Raw genomic sequence first — 6,191 nt, forward strand, 5'->3', positions numbered from 1 at the left:
CCGTTCCTGGGTCGAAATGCTGTTCTCAGGTGCTGTAGCTTTGTTCAAAAGTGCTTTAGTCCCTTCTCAAGTCAAAGTTTTCAGTATTAAAGAGTTTTCATGAGCTTGGGAATTAACAACTGGTGTGTCAGAAAAAGCCTTGCTCCTGTATCCAGATTTGTAACTGCTCAGCCGAGTCTGTTGATTTACTTACTGTGTTCTCCGCCTTCATAAGTAGATTAGGCAGTTCAAAGGTTAAACTACTTATAAACTGACTTTTCACACAGGATTATTTCACTCTTTGCTGCAGGAATTTGCCCTGTGATAGTTTTGCTATAGAGTGTCTGCTGGACTCAAGCAATTGCCAGGTCTCAGCTTGGAAAATAGGGATAGAAATACCTGCTGTGGGAAGCTGCTGGTAAAAACCTTTGTCATCCTGAAACAGCCTGATACAAAAGCTGTCCTGATTTCTTATCCCCTCCCAGAGATTATTAACTCCTGTTCTGCTGAAGGTGTGAGATCCTGCTCCTCTGCAGAGCCCGGGAATCATTTCTCAACACAACACAAACAGAAAAACTATGCTTGTCATAAACCAATTATAGTATTTATCTAAGGGGGTCAAATTAACTGGAAATACTGGCGGGATCCAACTGATCTCTGCAACTTTGGTCAGAGATAACAGCACAATAAACCAATAATATAACAGTTTATCACTAAGAAAGGCTGTGGGACCTTGTGCCAGGAAGGAAGTCCACTCTGATCCAGCAAGATGGAATCTACAATTAACTTACTGCTTGTTTTTACCTCTTTACCACAGCAATGATTTTGGATTTTTTTTTCTTATCATTTTCTCAAAGCAGGGGATGTTTTCTTTTAAAATTTTGAATTACACCAATAAATCATGATAAGACTCCATTATCACAGCTTATCCCTTGTGCCATGGAGATGGACACAGCCAGACCTGACAAACACTTCAGAAAGTCTGATTGCAAATCTTGGGAAACAGCAGGAGAAAGAGGATCTTTCTGTTCCCAACCTTCAGTGGAGACCTAAACTGTGCTTAATCAGAAGGCCCAAATTTGGCTTTCAGTCTTTAATTCACATGAACACATGAATGACTGAGCTCAGGAGACTTGTTTTCTGTGCTTCACAATCTCCTGAGCTTTAGGAGCTTTCAAAAAATGAGCTCACCTGACTCTTTCTGCAATAATTGAATGAAATTCAGTATAATCCCCCTTCAGTGAACGAGGGCTTCATTTCACCACGGGATAAGAGTCTGTCCATGAGCAAACACCAGCAAGAAGTTGATACACTGTGTGCTGGTTTAAAAGTAAACCAGCAGGGGAAAATGAACTCAACCTAAAAGAGAGATTATAAATCAGAATAACAATTTAATAAAATAACACAATAAATATGATTATACAGACAAACAATTGGTTTTAACCCACAAAACCCAAATGTATAACCCAGCACCCTGGGGCATGAGCAGAGTGGTGTTTGTTGGGCCCCCTGAGTCCAAAGTAAAAGGAGAGGGGAAAACCTGTTGGTGAGAGTGCTGTTGCAGTCTGGTCAAAAGTGGTGGTTGCAGTCCAGTCGAGAGTGGTGGTCTGCAGTTTTCCTCTGAATCCCACGAGTGGTTAAAAAAGTTCCAAGACTCCAAGATTATCTATTCTCCAGCTCAGGCAGAAATGCCCAGTACTTTCCTCGGGGCGGGGAGTTTCACAAAGGGTGTGAGGAACAGGGAGGCACCCTTCTATAGCTCGAAGGCCTCAACACCTAGTTTGCAGCCTGAGGAGTCAGGCTGCTCTGGGCAGAGGGTGTAAATAGTCTATTGAAAACAGTTTCTGGGAAATGGCATGGAAGGCTAGAGAATACACAGTTTTGGGTTACACCCATGCAGTGATGAACTGGTTCCAGCTGTCCTAACTAGGGCACACTGGAAGTTATATTCTGATTTAAATCATGGTAACTTGCTCAAGTGCCTACATCAAATCCATTCTTATTTTTCTTCCCCCATATAAAAATGAGCAAAAACTTCAGAGTGTAATATATCAATTTAGTTTTTTAATTTTAAAGAAGAAAATACATTTTGTTGCCCTGTTAGTTTGTGTTCCCAAATAAAACAAGGGTTTTTTTTGTTTTATTTCCTCACTCTTTCCATCCTCTTTTTTTTTTCCTAGTCTCTCTTTTGCATTTTATTTCTGTGCTACCATTTCTCTGCCATGTTATGAAGAATCATTTGGTTCCAGGAAATATCCAGCTTATTTTACCCTTGTATCAGCATTCATTTACTATTGTTTTCTGAGGAAGTTGCTGCTTTCACATGTTTTGTGTGGATCAGGAGAGATTGGTATCTCATTCATTGGTTTCCTTTTTTTTTTGTTGTTAGGAAAAAAAAACCTTTCATAGCATCAAAGGTAAAAAATTAACACACTGTGCACACGATTTTGCAGCTGCAGCAGCAGCAGGAAAACAAAGGTTGCCAAACAAAGCATTTGTTTAAACAAGTGACAGGCATTCCTAATTATCCTCACTGCTGAGCAAGAGGATACAGGAACAAAGGGATGAAGAACACACAAGATGTGAGCAGGGCACAGAAGTAACTCCAGAGGATTTGCTGTAAGAACTCTGTAGGAATAATTTTGGTTCCTATGGATAAAATCCTCAACCACACCCTGTGCTATTAAAAGCAAAAAGAGTGCTTGAAGTTCCTCTGTTTATTCAGCTTTTATTTGAGTTTATTCATATTCTGCACAACATCTCTTGTAACTGGAGAGGGACACAAACCCAGCCTGGCGAACACAACAGGTCCTATATTGGGACAGTGATTCTTAATGAAAAGTTACATAAAATACATTTTTAAAACAAAACAATATTAATATTATTTGTAAATGTGCTGTAGCAGCATATGAGGAGCAACTGAGGGAGCTGGGGGGGCTCAGCCTGGAGAAGAGGAGGCTCAGGGGGGACCTTCTCCCTCTCCACAACTCCCTGACAGGAGGATGGAGCCGGGGGGGGTCGGGCTCTGCTCCCGGGGAACAAGGGACAGGACCAGAGGAAATGGCCTCCAGCTGTGCCAGGGGAGGTTCAGGTTGGACATCAGGACATCAGGAGGAATTTCTCCATGGAAAGGGTGGTCAGGCCTTGGAAGGGGCTGCCCAGGGGGGTGGTGGAGTCCCCATCCCTGGAGGTGTCCAAGGAAGGCCTGGATGTGACACTCAGTGCTCTGGGCTGGGTGACAGAGGGGAGATCAAGCACAGGTTGGGCTCTCCAACCTCAGTGACTCTGTGATTCTGTGATTTCTCCTATTATCAACAGAAAACTTCTCTGCTGTTGAAATCTTGTGTGTTTTCCACCTCCAAAAAGAGGTACCTCATCGCTTATTTTTCAGACACCACATCCATTTGCAGTCCTCTCAGAATTGGTCTTTGTTTTATAACAGAAAAATGTCAGGATCAAGTGGGTTTTGCTCCTGAACCTACTTCACCTATCTCTGTAACATTCTCTGTTCCACTTCTGGTTTATGCTGAGTAAACTCCATTTTATTTGATGAGGATATTCCTAATTTTCATGGATGAGGATGAAGGAAAAGGCCTTGAATTCCCTCAGCAGACAGAAAAATGTTGTTACACATTTTGTCATCTGGCTGGTCAAAGTTCATGGTCTTGCAGGGTCATTTCTGTCAGTCTGAGAAACAAGGCAAGAAGGGTCAGGCTTGATCTCAGTGTTCTCTTATTTATTTACATACTCTCCCATCTCCCTGAATACCTCATGGAAAAATAATGATGGGAGGCTATTTCCCTTCTGAGAAATCTGCCACTGGCCCCAGGCCTGTATTTACATTTTGCCTGACTATGATCTTCCCCGAATCCCACTTCCAGCTGGTTCTTTGCCCTTTTCCCTCCCTTACACAGCTGATGTTTGCCCAACTTTGTTCAGGTCTGCCCCAGAGCATGTTTACTTGGTCAGGTACCATCATCATCATGACTCTCTTTTGATCCACTAGGATTAATAAAGTCTGAAGGGGAGCTCATTACACCTACTGATTTTAGAGAATTTTATCCTTCTATTACTCTAAGCAGAATTTGACCATCTCCTAGTTCTGGACCTGCATCTATTTAGACATGTGTTCAAAATTATTTGCAATGTAATCCTATTTTTTCAGGTGTGGAGGGTAAAATAAAGTGCCAGATGGACCGAATGTCCCCTCAGCACCTTTCCACACAGCCCCACGTGTCAGAGTTGCCCTTCGGAGCCATCCGGGCGATCCAGGTCAGCCGGAACTGCAGGAAGCGCAACAGGGGCAAATTTCAAGCCCTGCACTTTGGGATGGTGTAATCCTGTGCTTCCCTACAACCTGGGGACTGAAAAGTTCTGGAGACAGAGCTTTTCTCCAGTTCTGCAGTTCCAGGTGTTCTCCAGTAGATCCTGGGGAACATGTGGAACACGTGTCAGCAGTGCACCCTCACAGCGAGGAAGGTTCATGGCATAGTGGGGTGTATTAGAGCTTTCCAGCACATCAAGGGACTATTCCCCAATTCCCCAGCACTTGTATGGACACATCTGGAATGTTCTGTCCTGTTTGGGGACCCCAGTGAGGGAGAATGAATAACCAGGGGAGCAGAGGTGGTTGCCAGGCTGCTGAACTGAGTCACACAAGGTGTCCCAGCAAAGTGTGGGCATCAAAGAAGAGCTTCCCTTAGGCTGAAGTAAAACCTTCCATGGGAAGATTTCCCTCTGTGATAAGAGTTTACAGACAGGCAGGTGTTTCAGGAAAATATCACCAAGCAAAGAAGTTTCTAATTCAAAACAACAGTTTGTTAAACAAACAAACAAAAAACCCACACAACTCCCCCAAACAAATAAACAGAAAACTATTAAAAATATTTCACAGGTAATTTTATGATTTACTGAGTTGGGTTTAATGGCAAATTTCTAATAGCAGAATGTTAATTTTAATAGTATTATCATTTATCATTTCTTCTTGCTCTGTCGTTGATAGATTCTGTAGCTTTCAAAATACACCCACCTGTGTATTTAATGAAAGAAAATAATCACATGGGTGTTGTCAATTCTGACAAGGGAATTATTAAAGGCCTCACAATCCTTTGGCTCTGCCATGACCCTGAGACCACCACCAAGTTTTAATGGCCCTGACAAGCCTCACCTGCAGCCTCCACCCACCCCCAGAGGCCAGGAGCCCATTTAAGCCTGAGCTTGAGCCTCAGCCTCAGTTCTGCTGCTGGGTCACTTCAGGTTTGTCTTTCTCCCTGTCCTCAGGAAGGACTTTGCACCCTTGTTGCTGCTGCCCTTTAGCCCTGTTACCTTTTGCTCCTGTCTGGGCTCCCTGGTTGGACTCTAGACCTGTTTTGTCACTGCCAGGGGACCCTTTGGCTCAGGCTCTGCTGTGCTGGGTCATCCTTGGATCCCTGCCTCTCTGCCATTGGAAAGGATAACTCTGTTTTCAGTGGCTCCCCATTTTTATTCCCATTTGGCCTGTAATAATCTGTAACGTTGGGAAGTCTCCAGAGGAAGCGTCTGTGCCATTGACATGGATTTTGGCCATGGGAGGGAGAGCAAACATCCCAAAGAAAATGCAAGGGTGAGATTTTCATACACATCTTTCACATAAAAGTCAGAAAAGTTATTGGAATTGCAGGTGGAAATAGGAAGACAGTAACATTCTTCTTGCTTTCATCTCTAAGAAATGTGGGGCAGGGAAACATCTCCATCTGTTCTCCCCCCTGAAGAAACACAAACAATTCACCTGGTTCCAAGTGTTGGGTGAGCAGAGGAGTAACCAGGGTTCTTTATGCCTGTTCCTGTTTCTAGTCTGTACAAAATTAGGGGATGGTTTTTGTTCTTAACAAAATCTGTTATTAAGTTTGTTCTTAAATTCCTTACCTCGAGGCTGCAGTGATGCTGCCCAGAGCTAAAATGCTCCTCTCCCTGTTCTCCTCAGCAAGCTTTGCATATCTCCTGGATTTCTGGGAATTCCTCAGTTTGAGCAGTCACCAGCCCTCAGCATTCCAGCTGTTCCTGATAGCAATTCCTGGCTATCAGTATTCAAATACACAACTATTCATTTTCAAATTGTGTTGCCTGAAGAAGTGATAAGAAACTTCTCCTTGCATTCCAAAGAGGGGCTTTCTGCAACCCTGTTCTTTGAGCCAGATGAGGGGGGAAAAAAAGCCTGGAAAGCACATGTAGAA

This window comes from Pipra filicauda, unplaced genomic scaffold (assembly GCF_003945595.2).
Source record: "Pipra filicauda isolate LSUMZ 115617 unplaced genomic scaffold, ASM394559v2 scaffold415_size613988_pilon, whole genome shotgun sequence".
NCBI classification, from domain to species: Eukaryota; Metazoa; Chordata; class Aves; order Passeriformes; family Pipridae; genus Pipra; species Pipra filicauda.